Below are 24,652 nucleotides of genomic sequence, written 5' to 3' on the forward strand. Positions count from 1 at the left end.
AGAAACACAAAGAAGCTATTTTGGACTCTGAGAGCCGAGTCGACTCCCGAAGAACTCGAGTCGACTCCGATGGTTGGCAGGTCGACTCCTAAGGAAGCGAGAGTCGACTCCTAGAGAAATACAAGGCAAAAAGTCAGAGAGCCAATTTCGGACACTGAGAGCCGAGTCGACTCCCGCAAAGTCCGAGTCGACTCCGAGGCAGCGCAACCCTAAAGATAGAAGACGGTATTTTCGTCTCTGAGAGGCGAGTCGACTCCAAGACAGTTCGAGTCGACTCCAAGGCAGCGCAACCCCAAAAGACAGAAGACTGTTGTTTGGATACTGAGAGCCGAGTCGACTCCGAGACAGTTCGAGTTGACTCCGAGACAGCACAAGTCAACAGACAGAAGATCGAAATTTCGGGCTCTGAGTGCCGAGTCGACTCCCAGAATATTCGAGTCGACTCGAGTGAGCAAACTTGAAAGAAAGATCTTTGGATTCCTTAGAACGAGTCATCTCCAAAAGTGCCAGGTCAGCTCCAGACATTGGGGAGTCGACTCCAGGTTCAGTCGAGTCGACTCCAAGTCAAGACAGCACTTTAATTCAAATCCAGAACAGTTGCCGAGCCGTCTCCAGAAAAGCATGAGTCGACTCCTGCAACAGGCGAGTCGACTCCAGATCGCGCGAGTCGACTCCGATCCCAACAAAAATATTGTCAGGAGTTGCAGAATGTGCAGAACGGCTAGTAATCTGGGTCTAACGGCTAGTTTTCTTGAGGAATGGCTTAAATAGCCACAGAGAACTGTAGCAAGGGAGGCAAGTGACATTCCATTCAAAGAAAACAAGTAATCTCCACCTACCAAAGGATTTCAAAGGGAATACATGTGAAAGAAGGAAGAGAGGCATTAAACTCCATCCAACCAACTCTTCCCAGCATTCAAGAAGTCTCCGTCAGTCATCAAATTTTCTAGACATTCACGTGGAGACTCCAAGTTCGAGAAGCCCTCCTCTACATCTTCATAAATCTGTTTGAGGGCTCCTAACTTCTCTCTTATTAATAACGCTGAATATCTGCTTGTTAAGAAGCTTCCTTTTATAGTTTGTTTTCAAACCATTTGTTTCTTACTTGATTCAATCAGGGGATTGAATCAAGGGTTGTAAGGTGAGCAATGAATCACAGAGGCAACATGAAGGTATGGACACTCAATCCATACTTCTCAATTTAAAAGAGTTGTATGGAGAACAAAGCAGGACTGCTAGGTATGAGATATCTAAGCAGTTGTTCCGTGCTAGAATGAATGAAGAAACTCCAGTGCAAAACCATGTTCTTATGGTTATAGACTTAATCACTAGATTAAGTCAATTAGGTTTTGCTATGGATAGTGAGCTCAGTCAGGATTTGATTCTGCAATCACTGCCTGATTCATTCTCTCAGTTTGTTGTGAACTTTCACATGAACAAGCTGAACACCTCCCTGCCCGAGCTGTTAAATATGCTCAAAACAGCTGAAGGCCATATTAAGAAGGATAAAGGTCCACTCCTTCTTATAAATAGCACCTCTAAGAGGAAATCGGGAAATAAGGGTTCTAAGAAACGATTGAACCCCAAGAGTAGCATCAAAAAGAAAAAAGAAAAGAAAAACTCCGGATCAAGTACCTGTTTTCATTGCGGCAAAGCTGGCCACTGGAAAAGGAATTGCAAGAGTTTTCTTGCAAGTATGAAGACCGATGCAAGAGTTGCATCAAAAGGTATGTTTATGTTACATGCCAACTTGTCATTAAGTTCTTCAAATTCAAATTCATGGGTATTGGATACCGGCTATGGTTTTCACATTTGCAAATCTTTGCATGGACTACAGAAAATTAAAATTTTGAAGAAAGGTGACTTCGAGCTGTATGGCGCTGGAGGAGAGTCCATCCAGGCTGAAGCTGTTGGAACCTACAACTTGGAGTTGCCTTCGGGAGAGCTCCTACAATTAGAAGATTGTTATTATATGCCCAAAATTATTAGAAATGTAATTTCCATTCCTTTGTTGTTAAAGAAAGGATTTGAAATTAATGGAAAGGGCAATGGTTGCTCTATTTATTTTTCTAATAAGCATCTTTGCAATGGCATTATGGAAAATGGTCTTCTTGTTTTATTACTTAATGACAATATTTTTCATATTAATAAAAGCAATAAAAGAAAGAGAGAGGAAGTAAATAACACCCTTCTTTGGCATTGCCGACTTGGTCACATAAGTGAATCAAGAATCAACAAGTTATACAAAGAAGAGTTCTTTGATCCTTATGATTATGAATCATTAGGAACTTGTGAATCTTGTCTTATGGGTAAAATGACTAAGTCTCCATTCACTGGACATGGAGAAAGGGCAAGTGAGTTATTAGGACTTATACATACAGATGTATGTGGTCCTATGACAACTCCAGCTCGAGATGGATACTCTTACTTCATCACATTCACTGATAATTTATCAAGGTTCGGATATGTGTATCTTATGAAACATAAATCCGAAGCTTTTGATAAGTTTAAAGAGTATCAAAGTATGGTTGAAAAACAAACCGGAAAGTGTATTAAAATCCTTCGATCTGATCGAGGAGGTGAATACCTTTCTAGTGAGTTTTTAAATCATCTTAAAGAAAAGGGCATTCTCTCTGAATGGACACCTCCGTATACGCCACAATTAAATGGTGTAGCTGAACGGAGGAATCGTACTCTATTAGATATGGTAAGGTCCATGATGTGCTTTACTGATCTTTCTATTTCCTTCTGGGGTTTTGCCCTAGAGACTGCTGCACTAATATTAAACAGGGTACCTTCTAAGTCTGTACCTAGCACTCCATATGAGATATGGAGAGGAAAGAAGCCTAATCTTAAGTATCTTAAGATATGGGGTTGTCAAGCTTATGTCAAAAGAAATTTTGGATACAAGCTAAGTGCTAGATCAGATAAATGTATTTTTGTAGATTATCCTAAAAATAGTATAGGATACATCTTCTATCATCCTACCGAACAAAAAGTTTTTGTAGGTAGGCATGCTATTTTCTTAGAAAAAGAGTTTATCTTAGAAAAGGGCAAGGATAGGAAAATTGAACTTGAAGAAGTTCAAGACCTACAAATAGAAACACAAGAAATTCTTCAACTAGATGTACCCATTGATGAGGTACAACCACAACACACATCTCCTCTCCGAAGGTCAGATAGAGTGCAAAGAGCACCTGAGAGGTATGGGTTTATCATTGAGAATGATGAAGCCCACATTGTTCAGAATAATGATCCTCTGACCTATTCGGAAGCTGTCATGAGTAGTGACTCTGACAAATGGCTAGAAGCCATGAAATCCGAAATAGATTCTATGTATACCAACCAAGTATGGACTTTGGTTGATGCACCAGAGGGTGTAAACCCTATAGGTTGCAAATGGGTCTATAAGAAAAAGATTGGAGCAGATGGCCAAGTAGAAACCTACAAGGCTAGATTGGTGGCAAAAGGTTTCAAGCAAAAGCAAGGAATTGACTATGATGAAACTTTTTCACCAGTAGCTATGCTCAAATCTATTCGAATTTTGCTTGCAATAGCTGCATACTATGATTATGAAATCTGGCAGATGGATGTCAAAACCGCCTTCCTTAATGGTTATCTTGAGGAAGAGGTTTACATGACACAGCCAGAAGGATTTGTCTCAAGTAAGAGAGCAAATCAAGTATGCAAGCTTAAGAGATCCATTTATGGATTAAAGCAAGCATCGAGGAGTTGGAACATCCGTTTTGATACAGCAGTCAAAGAGTTTGGTTTTATCAAAAATGTGGATGAACCATGTGTGTACAAGAAGACTAGTGGGAGTGCCATTGTCTTCTTAATATTGTATGTAGATGACATACTGATCATTGGAAATGATATTCCAATGCTACAATCGGTCAAGATTTGGCTGTCAAAAAGCTTTTCCATGAAAGACTTGGGAGAAGCATCCTATATACTTGGTATAAAGATCTATAGGGATAGATCTAAAAGGATGCTAGGCTTGTCCCAGTCTAGGTACATAGATAATGTGCTGAAAAGATTCAGCATGGAAGAAAGTAAAAGAGGTTATTTGCCTATGAGTCATGGCATACGTCTCTCTAAGAAGATGTCTCCTAAGACATCTGAAGAGAGGAATAGAATGAATTCTATTTCCTATGCTTCGGCAGTAGGATCGATTATGTATGCTATGCTATGTACTAGGCCTGATGTTGCTTATGCCTTAGGCATAACAAGTAGATTCCAGGCTGATCCAGGAGAGGATCATTGGATAGCTATGAAAAATATTCTTAAGTACTTGAGAAGGACTAAAGATATTTTTCTAGTTTATGGAGGATCTGAGTTGAAACTAGAAGAATTTTCTGATTCTAGTTTTCAATCAGACCCAGATGATAGCAAGTCCACTTCAGGGTATGTCTTTACCCTAAATGGTGGTGCAGTGAGCTGGAAGAGTTCCAAACAGCAAACTGTAGCTGACTCAACTACTGAGGCAGAATACATTGCTGTAAGTGAAGCCGCTAAGGAAGCTATCTGGATGAAGAAGTTCATCTCTGAGTTAGGAGTAGTTCCCGAGATTGCTGGACCAGTCCCAGTTTATTGTGATAACACTGGAGCTGTTGCTCAAGCGAAGGAACTAAGGTCTCATCACAAATCCAAGCACATTCTAAAACGCTTTCATCTTGTTCGAGAGATTGTCGAGAGACAAGACATAGTCATTGAACGAGTAGACACCAAGAACAACCTAACAGACCCGTTCACTAAAGCTCTACCACAACAGCAGTTCGATCGCCACCTCGATTGTACGGAGATAAAATATAAGAGCGATTGGCTTTAGTGCAAGTGGGAGATTGAAAGAGTAGATGCCCTACAAGCCAATCGCAAATATGTATTGCGAAGGGTTTTTCTTTTGATTTGTCCAAATCATGTACATGACATTTAAATATGAATAAAGGCGTTATGTTTTATCATATGCTGTTGATTATATTTATGATAAACTCCTTAGATTAGGGCAATGGTTTTAAGACTATGATGAGATCATACTAGTGAGACTTAAAATCCTAAAATTCTAATCTTAAATATTCCCAGTCATTGGTACATTGAGTTGGGGATCAATGATTACCGGAAAGACTGGCATGTCTTATGTATGCTCGATGCAGAGGATGATTGATCTCACAATCATTTGTGTGGAGACACTAATACAAAGATATGGGTGCTCATGAATTGACCTACAAAGAGAAATCTTATGAAGTCTTACTTACATGTCAAAAGATGATTCTCTTAGTGGGAGTTGTGCAACTGATCCTTTGACCTGAGATCACCATGGTATCTTGTGCACATGAACCTATATTTTGGTTTACACTCATTCATGACAATAAGTTATGTACGAGGTCTTCTGGATATGGTGGATTGTGTACGGAGGTTATGAGTAGGTCAACAAGGAATTAATCACTTCTAGTAAGAGAAGATCGCATCCTATTTATTCTAATCATATGATAATTCAGGAAGCCTTTGATCAAAGCAGAATGAAAATTAGAAAGAGTTTCTAATATTTCATTATTTGAATTATCATTAAAAGATTGAGAAAAATTTGGATATGAAATTGAGTTTGACATATATTCATACTCATATACATATTTGGGATGCAGTTTGATTAAAGGATTGAATTGCATGGTAACTTGCCACTGAAGGGTATTTTTGGTATTTCCACCAAATTTCATATTTTCCGGGTAGACATGACACGTTGCTAGACGTCAATCTTGTCTTATAGGTTTGATCGAATTAAAGAGTTTAATTCGATCGCCAATTAGAAAGGATTCTAATTGTTAAGTTCGGGTTCGCGCAGTTTGGACTTAAATCGATTAGAAGAGTTCTAATCAAGTTGGGTCAACTCGCACTCACACCTATTGCTGGCTAAGTATGGAACCCAATGGGTCACACACAAGAAAACTTATCAAGGGTCTAATTGGATTAGATCATGTTTGCAAGATAAACATCCTAGCAGGTGTTGCAAACCTTAGCTCCTGATTCGAATTGGATTCGAATCTGATTCGAATTGGATTTGAATCTGATTCTTAATTGATCTAATTTGATTAGATCATATTCTAATATGGGTTAGCCAAGAGTTGGCACCTAATTGGCTTGGTTTGAGTCTAATTGGATTAGATTTGATAAATCATTTAATTTTGACCGTTGGATCAACATTTGGATGAAGAGAAGGATCAAATGGATGGCGCCATGGATTAGAGCCATTGGATCTTCATCATGGGATGATGGGAGATCATGATCTCGTGATGGATCTCATCTGGAGGCGTGATAATGAAAAATACGTGAAGGGAAAAGAGAGGATAGCGTGAGATTTTAAATGGATAAGGATGAATCTTCCTTTGATCTTATCCATTTGATCTCTCTCTCTCTTCATCACGCCTAAGGGATATATGGCACCTTCTTTCATGGCCTTTGGATCATCATCAACCCTTGATGAATGGATAAGGTTGGTTCCTATTTTTCATGCGTGAGAAGAAGTGAAGAAAGGGAAGAGTACGGCGCATTTCATGAAGAGGTGCTTAGGGAATCAAGCGCCATATCATAAGCGCTTGATCTTATCCTAACCACTTTTGATACGCCTCTCCCTATTTTTGTGGCGCCTTCTCTCCTCTTATCACGCCCCATCTGAAGGATGTGTGGATAGGATGCATCCTTTGGTGATGCATCCCCACGCCATCTATAAATAGGAATGCTCCCGGTGTTTTCTAATCATCGGAAATCAATCCAACTCTCTTTCTCTCATATCCCTTCTTTCTTACATTAGTTTCTTTCTTTCTAACATTGCTTCTAGTGTGTCCTAAGCCAAGACAAGGTGGTCTTCCTTAGGACAAAAGGATTAGAAGTGATTTTAGAAGGCTAAAGAAAAATAGAAAGGAAGGAAAGCAAGCCATTAGAGTTCTTTAGAAGAATTCTGCATTAAGGATCAAAAGTCTTTGGAGCTAAAGTCTTGATCAAGTTTTCGTGTGGATCACCATTGGAGGGCGGACACTTGGACGCCTCGTGGAGATTGTACACTTTGGATTAGCGTTTGAGGTATTCTACTAATTCTGCATTTATTTTATATTATTTGATTGTAATCATTAAGGTGATCTAGGCTTAAAAGGGTTTCATGCATAGGAACTTTATTTAGAAAATTTTTAAAATCCCTAGCTTCCGCTGCCCATTATGACATGCTAGAACCCTACACAAACAAGGAATAATTTCATCAATCAATCAATCCTTGATTCATCCCTCCAAAATCAGCAACACCCCTTACTTAATTCTATCACAACCCTTACTTAAAAGTGATTGGAGAGAATCCAAGGGATGTGCTTGTGCCATGTGGCAATCCGCGTGAAAGAGGAGGAGGAGCATCTGGCCCTCCATGTGGCATGGGATCAAACTAGGAAAGGAGGGGCGGACGCCCCTCCTTTCTTCATGCGTGTGAGAAGGATGAGGGGCGGACGCCCCTCCTTCTTTCCTTCTTTGTTCCACACGGCATGAAGGAAGATCCCTTCCTGGTTTTTCATGCATTTATTTCCTAATCTAATTAGGAATTACATGGTCCCACTTGGCCAATTGAATTCTAATCTAATTAGAACCCAATGTGTCCTCCAAATTGATTTATATGAATCCTAATCCAATTAGGACTTGAATTGGACTTCATGAATCAAGTTTCTTATCTAATAAGTGCTGAGTTACGCCCCGTTCGATGTGACGTACGCAGCGAAATTCGAACGGGACGTCGTTCATCGCATGAACGCGCCTCGGATCGTAGAATTTAAAAATTTTCTGGAACCAAATTCAGAAGATCTTTGAATTCATTAGGGAGGGAAGATTAGAATCTGAGGAAGGTTGATTAAGATTCATAAAACTGAAACTAAAATTAGAGAAAATTAATTTGAAGATCTCATCTTCAAAAATTCTGCAGGTGAAGAACACCGCAGCCTGATGATCTATCTATGTTCCTGTTTGAGCCACACAATTGTCCGGCCTCTACAGGTATCCATACGAGGATCTAATCATCTGAGATAGGGTCTTACTGGAGTGCTAGCTCCTTGCAAAGACCTCTCATAACTATCATATAGATTAGAAGATAAAAATCTGCAACATACCTCCTTAAAGAAGAACCCTTTCTTCTTCAACCTTGCTCGCGATGGAGGAAGAGGAAGGAGGAACCTTGCACGTGGATCTTTCTTGCCTTGCTACCGTGGAAGAAGAGGAGGATGAAGACCCCTTGCTGCCGTGGAGAAGGAGGAAGAAAGAAGAGGAGGCGTGGATAGGAAGAGGAGAGAATTGATTCATAACTTCTCCCTTGCTACCCTTTTATAGATTGGGTTTAGGGCTCCTCCTAATCTTATTAGGAGTATGGGACTATAACTCACCCTTGGATTAATGCCAAGTGTCCAATCCTTGTGCTCATAGATGCATGACATGTGTCTATTTAATCAATTGATTAATTTTCTAATCACATTAGGATTCCTAATCTCATTAGGAGAATTAATTGATTTGGGAGCATGCATCCTACGACACCATGTGGACTTTAAAGTCCGCATAGTGTGAACATGAATTAAGTCACATTCATCCTATGACAACCTGTGGTCTTTAAAATCCGCACAAATCTTGGTTTAATCAAATTGACCCAATCATGAACCCAAATCAATTTGGGTCGAACCCAATTTGATTTGGCCCATTAAGTCAGCCCAATTGCAATCCAATTGCAATCAATTCCACTTAATTCTTCTTCCATTAACTCACTAACACCTAGTGGGTTAATTCAATCACCAATCATATTGATGATTGATTTCTATTATGATTCCAAATCATAATTATGATAGTCTGACTAATTAAATTCTCTGTGTGTGACCCCGTAGGTTCTATTCTGACTGGTAGTGAGACATATTGAGATCTCCATCTCAATATCACTGAAACTCCTTTCAGTAGACTGAAATGATTTCAGTTCTACTCTTAGGGTTCACTGATCACCAAGTGAATACCTTCGAGTCTCACAATCCACTAGTGACACCTAGCAGTATGTGGTGGCAACCTAGCAGAATGGAATATCTGAATCTCTTGGTGCAGTTAGCGTATGATACAGTCCCTCTATCATGGATCCCGACGTGACGGAGGTTATAGATATCTCGTCAAACCCCATCGTCTATCATATGTCAAATTTATACGACTTCTAGTTCGAGATATGAAAAACTCTTTTTCCAAAATACCTGGCAAGAAATTTATCGAACTCAGTCTCATAAATCACATAGGATCACTCCTAATCTATCAAGGTCGATAGATCGCATCTAGATGCAACCCTATTCCAAAATGAACCTACTACAGCCAATTCGCACTACAAGGTCCCGAATGACTAGCGCCCATGTTCACATGGTCATCAAACTACAGCAACCTCACAGTGAATAGCTGAGGCATCGCAGGTCAAAGGACCAGTCATACAACTGCGGCATAAGCAGTCACTGACGAGTGGATAGACATCCATGTGACTACTATCTTTGGACACGCTCAGTACCTTGTTCTCTAACAAATACTTGCATAATCACTCCAGTGTCTCTACACCGTGGACTCGAGACTTGTCCATCTGACTAAGTGATCTGTGCACTAATCTCAGCGGATCGATCACCGTCCCTCATGATGGATCCATCGATCAGGAGCATTTAGAAATTAATTCCTAATGACACATGCCTCAAATTCTCAACTCCTTGAAATTATGTGTCATTATCTATTAATTTCTTGGACGATTCATGGATACATACAAGCATGAATGAAAAATAAATTGTCCAATCTTATTTATTAATAAGTGTCAAATTACAAATTTATGCCCCAGATTATAAATATGCGTCAGCCACATTGGCTTCTAGGGCATACTTCTAACAATCTCCCACTTGCACTAAAGCCAATCAGACATATATTTAAGTCCCATTTTTTCAAGATGGACTTCTAATTTTTTCTGACTCAGTTGCTTAGTGAATGGATTCGCCATGTTATCAGTGGAGTCTACTCTCTGTACCTCTACATATTTTTTTTCGGGATAGTCGCAAATTAGATAAAATCGCCGCTCTATGTGCTTGGACTTCTGGTGAGACCTCGGCTTCTTAGCCAGAACTTCACCGCTATCTGATGATCGTAGGATTTCTGGTTCTCTTGAAGCCGCACAAGCGTCCGGCCTCTGCAGGTATCCACATGAGGTATAGATCGCTCCAAGATCTCACCGGAGTGCTAGCTCCCTTGCAGAGATCATCTTTGATGGCTGAATTCCTCTCTCTTTAATCAACTCCTTGATTACTTTGAGTGGAAGAAGAAGGAAGATGACGAATGTCGAAGGGGAGGAAGATGAAGATGACGGCTCTTCTTCTTTCTCTCTTGCTCACGCCAAAAGGAAGAAGGAGGGAAGGATGGCGGCTGATTGAAGGCTCCAATTCCCTTATGCATCATGCCTGGTCCCTTTAAATAGGCATCTCATGCCTACACAAACAAGGAATAATTTCATCAATCAATCAATCCTTGATTCATCCCTCCAAAATCAGCAACACCCCTTTACTTAATTCTATCACAACCCTTACTTAAAAGTGATTGGAGAGAATCCAAGGGATGTGCTTGTGCCATGTGGCAATCCGCGTGAAAGAGGAGGAGGAGCATCTGGCCCTCCATGTGGCATGGGATCAAACTAGGAAAGGAGGGGCGGATAACCCTCCTTTCTTCATGCGTGTGGGAAGGACGAGGGGCGGACGCCCCTCCTTCTTTCCTTCTTTGTTCCACACGGCATGAAGGAAGATCCCTTCCTGGTTTTTCATGCATTTATTTCCTAATCTAATTAGGAATTACATGGTCCCACTTGGCCAATTGAATTCTAATTTAATTAGAACCCAATGTGTCCTCCAAATTGATTTATATGAATCCTAATCCATTTAGGACTTGAATTGGACTTCATGAATCAAGTTTCTTATCTAATAAGTGCTGAGTTACGCCCCGTTCGATGTGACGTACGCAGCGGAATTCGAACGGACGTCGTTCATCGCATGAACGCGCCTCGGATCGTAGAATTTAAAAATTTTCTGGAACCAAATTTGGAAGATCTTTGAATTCATTAGGAAGGAGAGATTAGGATCTGAGGAAGGTTGATTAAGATTCATAAAACTAAAACTAAAATTAGAGAAAATTAATTTGAACATCTCATCTTCAAAAATTCTGCAGGTGAAGAACACCGCAGCCTGATGCATGACATGTGTCTGTTTAATCAATTGATTAATTTTTTAATCACATTAGGATTCCTAATCTCATTAGGAGAATTAATTGATTTGGGAGCATGCATCCTACGACACCATGTGGACTTTAAAGTCCGTATAGTGTGAACATGACTTAAGTCATATTTATCCTACGACAACATGTGGTCTTTAAAACCGCACAAACCTTGGTTTAATCAAATTGACCCAATCATGAACCCAAATCAATTTGGATCGAACTCAATTTGATTTGACCCATTAAGTCAGCCCAATTGCAATCAATTCCACTTAATTCTTCTTCCATTAACTCACTAACACCTAGTGGGTTAATTCAATCACCAATCATATTGATGATTGATTTCTATTATGATTCCAAATCATAATTATGATAGTCTGACTAATTAAATTCTCTATGTGTGTGACCCGTAGGTTCTATTCTGACTGGTAGTGAGACATATTGAGATCTCCATCTCAATATCGCTGAAACTACTTTCAGTGGACTGAAATAATTTCAGTTCTACTCTTAGGGTTCACTGATCACCAAGTGAATACCTTCGAGTCTCACAATCCACTAGTGACACCTAGCAGTATGTGGTGGCAACCTAGCAGAATGGAATATCTGAATCTCTTGGTGCAGTTAGCGTATAATACAGTCCCTCTATCATGGATCCCGACGTGATGGAGGTTATAGATATCTCGTCAAACCCTATCGTCTATCATATGTCAAATTTATACGACTTCTAGTTCGAGATATGAAAAACTCTTTTTCCGAAATACCTGGCCAGAAATTTATCGAACTCAGTCTCATAAATCACATAGGATCACTCCTAATCTATCAAGATCGATAGATCCCATCTAGATGCAACCCTATTCCAAAATAAACCTACTTCAGCCAATTCGCACTACAAGGTCCCGAATGACTAGGGCCCAAGTTCACATGCTCGTCAAACTACAGCAACCTCACAGTGAATAGCTGAGGCATCGCAGGTCAAAGGACCAGTCATACAACTGCAGCATAAGTAGTCACTGACGAGTGGATAGACATCCATGTGACTACTATCTTTGGACACGCTCAGTACCTTGTTCTCTAACAGGTACTTGCATAATCACTCCAGTGTCTCTACACCGTGGACTCAAGACTCGTCCATCTGACTAAGTGATCTGTGCACTAATCTCAGCGGATCGATCACCGTCCCTCGTGATGGATCCATCGATCAGGAGCATTTAGAAATTAATCCCTAATAACACATACCTCAAATTCTCAACTTCTTAAAATTATGAGTCATTATCTATTAATTTCTTGGACGATTCATGGATACATACAAGCATGAATGAAAAATAAATTGTCCAATCTTATTTATTAATAAGTGTCAAATTACAAAATTATGCCCCAGTACAAATATGCTCAGCCACATAGGCTTCTAGGGCATACTTCTAACAATCTCCCACTTGCACTAAAGCCAATCAGACATATATTTAAGTCCCATTTTTTCAAGATGGACTTCTATTTTTTTCTGACTCAGCTGCTTAGTGAATGGATTCGCCATGTTATCAGTGGAGTCTACTCTCTGTACCTCTACATATTTTTTTTCGAGATAGTCGCAAATTAGATAAAATCGCCGTTCTATGTGCTTGGACTTCTGGTGAGACCTCGGCTTCTTAGCCAGAACTTCACCGCTATCTGATGATCGTAGAATTTTTGGTTCTCTTGAAGCCGCACAAGCGTCCGGCCTCTGCAGGTATCCACATGAGGTATAGATCGCTCCAAGATCTCACCGGAGTGCTAGCTCCCTTGCAGAGATCATCTTTGATGGCTGAATTCTTCTCTCTTTAATCAACTCCTTGATTACTTTGAGAGGAAGAAGAAGGAAGATGACGAATGTCGAAGGGGAGGAAGAAGAAGATGACGGCTCTTCTTCTTTTTCTCTTGCTCACGCCAAAAGGAAGAAGGAGGGAGAGGATGGCGGCTGATTGAAGGCTCCAATTCCCTTATGCATCATGCCTGGTCCCTTTAAATAGGCATCTCATGCCTACACAAACAAGGAATAATTTCATCAATCAATCAATCCTTGATTCATCCCTCCAAAATCAGCAACACCCCTTACTTAATTCTATCACAACCCTTACTTAAAAGTGATTGGAGAGAATCCAAGGGATATGCTTGTGCCATGTGGCAATCTGCGTGAAAGAGGAGGAGGAGCATCTGGCCCTCCATGTGGCATGGGATCAAACTAGGAAAGGAGGGGCGGACGCCCCTCCTTTCTTCATGCGTGTGAGAAGGACGAGGGGCGGATGCCCCTCCTTCTTTCCTTCTTTGTTCCACACGGCATGAAGGAAGATCCCTTCCTGGTTTTTCATGCATTTATTTCCTAATCTAATTAGGAATTACATGGTCCCACTTGGCCAATTAAATTCTAATTTAATTAGAACCCAATGTGTCCTCCAAATTGATTTATATGAATCCTAATCCATTTAGGACTTGAATTGGACTTCATGAATCAAGTTTCTTATCTAATAAGTGCTGAGTTACGCCCCGTTCGATGTGACGTACGCAGCGGAATTCGAACGGGACGTCGTTCATCGCATGAACGCGCCTCAGATCGTAGAATTTAAAAATTTTCTGGAACCAAATTCGGAAGATCTTTGAATTCATTAGGGAGGGGAGATTAGGATCTGAGGAAGGTTGATTAAGATTCATAAAACTAAAACTAAAATTAGAGAAAATTAATTTGAACATCTCATCTTCAAAAATTCTGCAGGTGAAGAACACCGCAGCCTGATGCATGACATGTGTCTATTTAATCAATTGATTAATTTTCTAATCACATTAGGATTCCTAATCTCATTAGGAGAATTAATTGATTTGGGAGCATGCATCCTACGACACCATGTGGACTTTAAAGTCCGTATAGTGTGAACATGACTTAAGTCATATTTATCCTACGACAACATGTGGTCTTTAAAACTGCACAAACCTTGGTTTAATCAAATTGACCCAATCATGAACCCAAATCAATTTGGATCGAACTCAATTTGATTTGGCCCATTAAGTCAGCCCAATTGCAATCAATTCCACTTAATTCTTCTTCCATTAACTCACTAACACCTAGTGGGTTAATTCAATCACCAATCATATTGATGATTGATTTCTATTATGATTCCAAATCATAATTATGATAGTCTAACTAATTAAATTCTCTATGTGTGTGACCCTGTAGGTTCTATTCTGACTGGTGGTGAGACATATTGAGATCTCCATCTCAATATCGCTGAAACTACTTTCAGTGGACTGAAACGATTTCAGTTCTACTCTTAGGGTTCACTGTCACCAAGTGAATACCTTCGAGTCTCACAATCCACTAGTGACACCTAGCAGTATGTGGTGGCAACCTAGCAGAATGGAATATCTGAATCTCTTGGTGCAGTTAGCGTATGATACAGTCCCTCTATCATGGATCCCGACGTGATGGAGGTTATAGATATCTCGTCAAACCCTATCGTCTATCATATGTCAAATTTATACGACTTCTAGTTCGAGATATGAAAAACTCTTTTTCCGAAATACCTGGCCAGAAATTTATCGAACTCAGTCTCATAAATCACATAGGATCACTCCTAATCTATCAAGATCGATAGATCCCATCTAGATGCAACCCTATTCCAAAATAAACCTACTTCAGCCAATTCGCACTACAAGGTCCCGAATGACTAGGGCCCAAATTCACATGCTCGTCAAACTACAGCAACCTCACAGTGAATAGCTGAGGCATCGCAGGTCAAAGGACCAGTCATACAACTGCAGCATAAGTAGTCACTGACGAGTGGATAGACATCCATGTGACTACTATCTTTGGACACGCTCAGTACCTTGTTCTCTAACAGGTACTTGCATAATCACTCCAGTGTCTCTACACCGTGGACTCAAGACTCGTCCATCTGACTAAGTGATCTGTGCACTAATCTCAGCGGATCGATCACCGTCCCTCGTGATGGATCCATCGATCAGGAGCATTTAGAAATTAATCCCTAATAACACATACCTCAAATTCTCAACTTCTTAAAATTATGAGTCATTATCTATTAATTTCTTGGACGATTCATGGATACATACAAGCATGAATGAAAAATAAATTGTCCAATCTTATTTATTAATAAGTGTCAAATTACAAATTTATGCCCCAGATTATAAATATGCTCAGCCACATAGGCTTCTAGGGCATACTTCTAACAATCTCCCACTTGCACTAAAGCCAATCAGACATATATTTAAGTCCCATTTTTTCAAGATGGACTTCTAATTTTTTCTGACTCAGCTGCTTAGTGAATGGATCCACCATGTTATCAGTGGAGTCTACTCTCTGTATGTTGCCCAGAGATGGTCACCCAAGAGGGGGGTGAATTGGGTGTTTTAAAACTTTTTGTCTAATTAAACAAAACACACAAGTGTATGTGCAAAAGTAAAATTAAAGTTGTAAGCACAGTCAATCGCAAACGCAAAGGTATATAGTGGTTCGGAGCTTCCACTGCTCCTACATCCACTCTCCAAACACCTTTAGGAATTTTCCACTATAATCAGCGATTACAGTCTGGTATTTTTTCAAGTGAACTACCCAACTCGTTGTTTTACCCCGGGCTAACAACGAACCCTACAATCTCCCAATTTAACCTAGGCTTGGGACGCCTATCCCTTGTTCCAAGTCCCTTGACTGGAACAAGCACAATATTCAAGTGTATTACAAGAATTTAAAAGCTCTTATGAAAGCAAATAGAACAATGAAGAACAACAAAACCGGAAGAATCCTCTTTGCCGTTGAAAGCGTGGGTGATGGTGGTTCTTCCGATGTGGATCACGTTGGCTTGAATGCGAGCTTTGACTGCCGAGTGGGAGTGAGGAGATGAGCACGAAATCAGATGAAGAAGACTTGAATGCACTTGATTTCTCCTCTTGAAAGCACCAACTCCCTTGAACCTCTTTCTCTTTCTTCTCTCTTGAATGATCTTATATTTGGTTGGTGAGAAGTTGTTTTTAGGCACTTAAAAGCTCCTTTTTATACTCCTACAAGCAATAGATTCGTTAGACACAAAAATATAGCCGTTTAAATTTCAAACAAACCTGCAAAAGTGTGTCAGTCGCGTCCCAGGCGTTCCGGAGACGTCTCCGCTTGAACGAGAGACGTCTCGGCTGTATAAAAAATCTTTTGACGATGTTGGAGTCGACTCAGCGCTTTCTGGGGACGACTCCGAAGAAGAACAGCTCGATTTCTTGTTTTTCTATTTTTCTGAGAGAGTCGGCTCGCGTGCCTCGGGGGGCGTCTCGGGATTTTTGTGCTTTATGCGTGGGGATGACTCTGCGACGTCGGGGACGACTCCGACGTTTTCTCAACGAAAAACAAGTCCTCTGGAATCCCTGAGAGAGCTGACTCCGCGTCCTTCGGAGACGACTCGCGCGCATCCCCTGAAATCGGCCTTTCTGTCGTCTCTGAGAGAGTCGACTCCGGAAAGCTGGGAGTCGACTCCGACCCTGCGAGATGCCTCGGCAGGTGCCGGGGACGTCTCCAGACGTGCCAGTTTCTCCTCTACGTGCCAGAGACGTCTCTGGAACAAACCGGAGACATCTCGGCTGCCCCTGATCCGTTTTCTTCATCTCAAAATAATCTTCAATAAATCCTCGAAAAATATGGGAACATGCCTTGACAATTCTTAACAATATTCTTAGTTAAACACCTGAAATGCTCAAGTAAATTGTTAATATAAGGGGAATTATACTCTAGTGTTTTGTATTCATCAAAATCCATTAGGGGGTCAACAATCTCTCCCTTTTTGATGATGACAAAACACTGAGTATATGCAAAATTTAAAATTTAAACATATACACAGTATTTGATCAGATGTACAAGTATTGTGTTTTGGTTAGAGCTAGATACAGTATTCATAATTCAATATAGTCAACTGTCAGTTCTATCCTTATGCATAAGTATTGATCTTAGTAGCTCTTGGAGCAATTTTGGCATATCATCTATCACTTTTAGATTTGAATCAAGTTAAAGTGTAAATTAATGAAATATTGATGCTAACAATAATTAAAAACCAAATACTTTTGACTCCCCCTTTCTTTTCCAGAAGGACAATTGTCTTAAAGCCAATATTCTTCAATTTTATCTTTTCATTTTGTTGATTCTAATTAAACTTTCAAGTATGAGTTTAAATTTTGCATTTTGCATTCCATATTGTTCTACTCCCCCTTTTTGTCATCAACAATGAAGGGGACAAATTTTCCTTAGGTGCCTAAAACACGATGCCTATTAGAATTCAGCATTCATATTACCATGCAATATCCAATGACTTGGGAAGGTGAAATCTACTCCCCCTTTGTTTTGGAATTCATTTCAGACCTTTTAAATGTAGTTATTACAAGTTGTGCTCCCCCTGTTTCATATGCATTGTCAAGTTGGGAAAATAGTGAAATGGTTGCACATTGTCAAGTTTGAACATTCACGGTATGTTATGGCATTTTCATGGCACATCACAGAATTAGAAACATACTCCAAGATTCAAAAAGAAGGGTTATGACATTCATATAGCATTACAATCATTTGAAGCCATTACAAGGATAAAAAGCCATTACAAGAATTGATTGCTAATACAAAAGAAAGAGTTTCATATAAGCCTAGGGTTTTACAAAAAGATGAACCCTAGATGTCCACAAAATGTGCCTCACCGGCGACCACGCTCAATAGCCCCAGCAGCAGCCTCTACAAATCTATTTATTGCATCCATTAGACTTCTAAAGTTGTCTCCCTGAGATTGATTGAGTGCTGTCACTAATGCTTCAAACTCATGGGTTGCCCTGTCAATCCTTCCTCTAAGCTGGGCAGCCACACTGCCCACATTGCCTTCAGGGCTCGTCAACTCTTGAAGACCATCCGATATGATCTTCAATTCAGCCTGTATCTCACATGATCTTCTAGTTTGGTTTGTTGCCACACAAACCAATTCTGACCCTATAGCTTCCATTTGAATTTTGATTTCTTTCAACTCTTCCAAGAGTGCTTCATGTGAGGTGCGGATGGGAGCTAACTCAGCAGAAATCACTGATCTCATTTCTTCCCTCATCTGCTGGCACATCATAGATGCATGGGTGTGCATCTGCTCATCTGATAAGAACATCGATCCACAAGCTGGAGGAGGAGGCATGGAAGTGGATGGTCCAGCCGAGCTGGAAGGTACATAAGGAAAGGGCATAGGGCTATGTGGAGGAGAGAGGTGGACAGGCTCCTGATGATGGATCTCAGGCTCTATAGTTTGGGATTTTCTTTTACAGACCTTACCCAAGACCCGTCTTTCTTGTGAAACTCCATCCTATGTAGTGTGCTCTCATTGTAGAAATCAGTGTTTCTCAAGGGTTTCTCTGGCTCATTTTCAGGGATAGGAACCTTAAAGTGCTTGAGAGTAAGGTGAAGACCATCCCATATGGTATGCTAAATCTGGAATACCTATGACATATTGAGATGTAGTTCAACATGAGCCTAGGGAGGTTTAGGAGAATCCCTAGCAAGATGTGATGCATAATGGCTAAATCTCGCTCCGAAACGAAGTCGAAGCGACCGGTTTTTGGGAACAAGACCCTGTTAATTATGCTCAAGAGCAATCTCATTTCAGCATTGAGGTCTTGGGACTTAACTATGTCAAGAGGACCGCAGTCCTCTCTACCTAAAATTAGGTTTAAAGCAATCTCCCTTTGGGGATGTGAGGTCGGAGCCTCACCGTACTTGGGTATTTGTAACAAACTAGATAAAATGTCCTCATTGATTTCTACCAATGTGCCTCGTACATATCCAGTATACCCCGAGCTCCCTAAGGCCAATTACTAAAGATTTCTCTCATTAGGCCGGGATAGGTAGACATGTTTAGGGAACATAGGTGTTCCCAACCTTGGGCACGGAGTCTCTCTCCAATAGAGAACCCCTCACTCGCTAAAAAATGAAAGTCTATGTGCCTACCTGTTGTCACTGTGCGATTCGCACAGGAGGGAGTCACGGTTGGCGGAGCAACCGGAGGAGACGGCGCGGAGGACTCTTCCCTCCGTTCCTCGTCGTTTGCCACCCTAGGATGCCTCCCACCACTACGCCTAGCTTTCTTAGGTGCCATTGATCGGAAATCTAGGGAAATGGGAAGTGATTTTGGTTCGATTTGTGGTGGAGAGAAGATGGATGCTAGGGTTTAGGGTTTCGTTGGGGACGAAGGAAAGCAGCTCGGGACGGCTCGAGCTGTTTCGGCTTATTTAAAAAAACATTCATTCTGTCCCTGAGACGTCTCCGCGACTAATGCAAGACGTCTCGCTGGGGGGACGTCTCTGTGATTTGCCAGAGACGTCTCCGGCACTGAAAAATTTCAGAACGATTCCTATCTTTTCCCAATTTGTTTTATTCAACCTCAATGATCAATTTAATTTCTTTTGGCGAATATAAAGTAAGCTTGCTTGTGATCCTTCTCCTTAATAATACATCCTATAAAAGCTTGACAATGATTTTTGAATTATCAATATTGAAATGAGGAATGTTTGACCAATTTCGAATGCCTATGGAATAGGCTCTAAAAATATCTCTATGAAGAGTCCAAGGGAGGGTAACCATCCTCCGGAAAGTCAAACAATTCGTCATCTAACTTTGATAGATTCATGTTTTCACTTATTAGGCACTAGGTTTGCTATATGTGACCTTGAAGTGTATTATTAGTTTGAGTAGCATTCACATGTATCTCTAGAGCTTACAAAGCATTGCATATGCTTGACAAGTTAAATCATTTAAGCTATAGTGTTGAAATCAAATCATGCTTGCATAATTCAATCTACTTGCTAGGATCATACAAGCACAAGGCATTCCTTAAAAAGTTGAACCTATCTTTACAAAGGGGCTTTGTAAAGATATCGGCCAATTGATTTTCAGTGCATATATACTCGATCAATACATCATTTTTCAGCACATGATCCCTTATAAAGTGATGCCTAATCTCTATGTGTTTTGATTTAGAGTGTTGTACAGGATTTTTTGTTAAATTGATTGCACTTGTATTATCACATCTAATTGGAATGTTGTCCATTTTGATACCAAAATCTTCAAGTTGTTGCTTAATCCAAAGAACTTGGGCACAACAGCTTCCGGCTGCAATGTACTCAGCCTCAGCTGTGGACAAGGCAACTGAATTCTGTTTCTTGCTAAACCAAGAAACCAAGTTTGCACCCAAGAATTGACAGGTGCCACTTGTGCTTTTTCTGTCGAGTTTGCACCCGGCAAAATCAGCATCGGAATAAGCAATTAAATTTAAATCAGATTGTTTAGAATACCATAAACCTGTATTAGATGTCCCTACTAGGTATTTGAATATTCTTTTAACAGCTTGCAAGTGTGATTCCTTAGGACATGCTTGGTATCTAGCACACATGCAAACACTGAATAATATGTCTGGTCTACTAGCAGTAAGGTAAAGTAAAGACCCTATCATACCTCTATACAATTTGCAGTCTACACTTTTACCTTTTTCATCTTTGTCAAGCTTGCAACTTGAGCCCATGGGTGTGCTGATTTCCTTTGCATCCTTCATCTTGAACTTCTCCAACATTTCCTTGATGTATTTGGACTGACTGATGAAGATGCCTTCCTCTGATTGTTTTATTTGTAGCCCAAGGAAGAAGTTTAGCTCACCCATCATGCTCATTTCAAATTCTCCCTGCATAAGCTTAGCAAACTCTTGACAAAGACTATCATTAGTAGCACCAAAAATTATATCATCCACATAAATTTGCACAAGCAATAAGTCATTCCCTTTTCTTTTAATGAAGAGTGTTTTGTTTACATTTCCTCTTTTAAACTTATTTTCAATTAGAAAATTACTTAATCTTTCATACCATGCCCTAGGGGCTTGCTTAAGTCCATACAATGCTTTATGCAATTTAAAAACATAATCTGGATGTAAGTGGTTTTCAAAATCTGGAGTTGTTCTACATAAACTTCCTCCATTATATAACCATTTAAAAAAGCACTTTTTACATCCATTTGATAGAGTTTGAAATTCATGAAGCATGCATATGCCAAAAGTAGTCTAATAGCCTCTAACCTGGCAACAGGAGCAAAAGTTTCATCAAAATCTATGCCTTCCTCCTGATTGTAGCCTTTGGCTACTAGCCTAACTTTGTTTCTTATTACTATTCCATCTTCATCTAGTTTATTTCTATATACCCACTTGGTGCCTATAATTGAAACATTAGGAGGTCTTTTCATTAGAGTCCAAACTTGATTTCTTTCAAATTGGTTTAGTTCCTCTTGCATAGCATTTATCTAATTTTCATCTTTTTCGGCTTCTTCTAGTGATTTAGGCTCTATCTGTGAAACGAATGCAAGATAATTACTAGTGTTTCTTAAAGAGGATCTTGTCCTTATCCCTTGTGAAGGGTCACCAAGGATTAGATCCCTTGGATGACCATGTGCATACCTCCATTCCCTAGGAAGATCTTGATTTCTCGCTAGGGGTTGATCTTCTTCATCTTGCTGAATCGTATCTTCTTTGATTTCATCCTCATGTTGTTTGTCTTCTATGGAGAATTCCTTCATTCTGTCTTCAAGTATACCTGCATCATCATCTTCTTTTTTTCTAGAAGAATCTCCATTAGTTTCATCAAAAACAACATGAATGGATTCTTCAACAACAAGAGTTCTCTTGTTGAAGACCCTGTATGCTCTACTAGATGAGGAATAACCTAAGAAGATCCCCTCATCTGATTTAGCACTAAACTTACTTAGATTGTCCTTTCCATTGTTTAAAATAAAGCAGCGACAACCGAAAATATGAAAATAACTTATATTGGGCTTCTTATTTTTCAACAGCTCATAAGGTGTTTTCTTTAAGATAGATCTAACTAAAGCACGGTTTAAAATATGGCAGGCAGTATTAATTGCTTCAGCCCAAAAATACTTTGGTAGATCCGATTCGCACAACATGGTACGAGCCATATCTGCTAGTGTGCGATTCTTCCTTTCTACCACCCCATTTTGTTGGGGTGTCCTAGGGGCCGAAAAATTGTGATTGATACCGTTTTCTTCACAAAATTTTTCAAAATGCTGATTTTGAAACTCGGTACCATGATCACTCCTAATTGCTTTTAGTTTAAGATTAAGTTCATTCAAAATCCTATTATGAAACTTGATAAAAGCGGAAAATGACTCATCTTTGTGGGCAACAAAATGAAACCCATGTAAAACGTGAAAAGTCATCAACAATTACAAGACCAAACTTCTTACCCCCTAGACTAGCAGTTCTAGTGGGTCCAAATAAATCCATGTGAATTAGTTCTAAGGGTTTTGATGTTGAGACTATGTTCTTAGATTTGAAAGAGCTTCTTGTTGTTTCCCTAGTTGACATGCAGCACAAATTTTGTTCTTTTCAAAGTCTATTTTTGGTAGTCCTTTGACTAGATCTTTTGTAATCAATTTAGAAATTAAATCCATGCTAGCATGCCCTAACCTACGATGCCATAACCAGCTAGTCTCATTGACCTTGGCATCCATGGCTACAAGACATTGGCCATCCTTCATGGTGAGATCATCAAGATCTACCATGTAAACATTTCCACGCCTATGTCCCATAAGTATGATCTCATTGTCAATTGGACTACTAATTATGCATAGGAAAGATTCAAATGACACTTTAAAGCCCTTGTCACAAAATTGACTTATACTTAATAAATTATGTTTTAATCCATTAACTAACAATACATTGTCAATAAATGAGGAGGGTGATATGGAGATTTTACCAACGCCAATGATTTGACCTTTTGCATTGTCCCCAAATGTGACTATGTTAGATGTATGCCCTAGAAGCCAATCTGGCTGACACATTGTTAATTCTAGGAACATAATTTTGTACTTGACTATTTATTATTGAATAAATAAAAGGCATCTTTTCATTCATATTATTTATGTGTCTATGAATCGTCCAAGAAATTAATAAGATGATGATGCATATTCTCAAGAGTTGAGAATTTGAGCCATGTATCATTGGTGATTAATTTCTAAATGCTCCTGATCAATAGATCATCACGAGGACGGTGATCGATCCGATCAGTGCACAGATTACTTTCCTTCTGGATGGACGAGACTTGAGTCTACAGTGTAGGGACACTGAAGTGATAGTGCAGGTGCTTGTTAGAGAACAAGGGTACTGAGCGTGACCAAGACAAGAAGTCACTTGGATGTCTATCCACTCGTCAGTGACTTGCTTGATGTTGCAGTAGTATGACTGGTCCTTTGACCTGCGGTGCTTCAGCTACTCACAGTGAGGTTATTGTAGTTTGACTACACGTATACATGGTCTCTAGCCATATGGGTCCTTGTAGTGTAGATTGGCTGCAGTAAGTTCACTGTAGGAGTAGGGTATGCACTTACATGGAATCTATCGACCTTGATAGAAGAGGAGTGATCTTATGTGATTTGTTAGATTGAGTTCTAAGACCTTGGCCAGGGCAGTAATATAAAGTGGAGAAAGAGTTTTTCACTATCGAACTCGAGTCGAATAAATCTTGACATATGACAGACGAAGGGGTTTGACGAGTTATCCATGACCTCCGTCCTATAGGGATCCACGATAGTAGGACTGTATCACACGATAACTGCACCTAGAGGTTCATCATTCTATTCTACTGGGTAGCCACTACATGCTGCTAGGTGTCACTGGTGGATGGTGGGACTCACAGGGATTATCTCGATGATCGATAAACCCTAATGAGTAGAGTTGGAATCGTTCCAATCCATTGAAAGGAGTTTTCAATGATATTATGATAGAGATCATAATATATCTCACTACCAGTCAGAGTAGAACCTATGGGGTCACACACACTAGAAGTATTGACCGATCCGATGGTTGGATCGTGATTAGGAATCGCAAGTAATCAATTCGATTGATATTCAGTTGAAGAAGGAACAAAGGGAATTAATTAATTGGACTTGAAACAAGAGTCCTACTTCGAGTAGGATTCCTAGAGTCCTAATTGGATTAGGACTGGGAATCCTAGTTGGAGTAGGACTGGGATTCCAACTTGAAATTGGATTCCTACAATCCAAATTAGATTAGGAGTTTTGAATTAAAATTGGATTCCTACTTGGAATAGGATTCCTAGAAGACCTAATTGGATTAGGACTTCAAATTCAAATAAGAGTCCTAATTGGATTAGGACTAAAATTAAATATGTCCTAATTTGGATTAGGGTTTCTTAAGTCACAATTAATTATTAATCTAATGAATCAATAAGACTCCTAATTGGATTAGGATTGAAGAGTTCAATTGAGTCAAAATTGATTTAAGTTCTAATTAGATTAGGACTTACCTAGATTGGATCCAAATCGGTT

This window comes from Phoenix dactylifera, chromosome 3 (assembly GCF_051530095.1).
Source record: "Phoenix dactylifera cultivar Ajwa chromosome 3, Ajwa_hap1_PhDact_Kaust_v1.1, whole genome shotgun sequence".
NCBI classification, from domain to species: domain Eukaryota; kingdom Viridiplantae; phylum Streptophyta; class Magnoliopsida; order Arecales; family Arecaceae; genus Phoenix; species Phoenix dactylifera.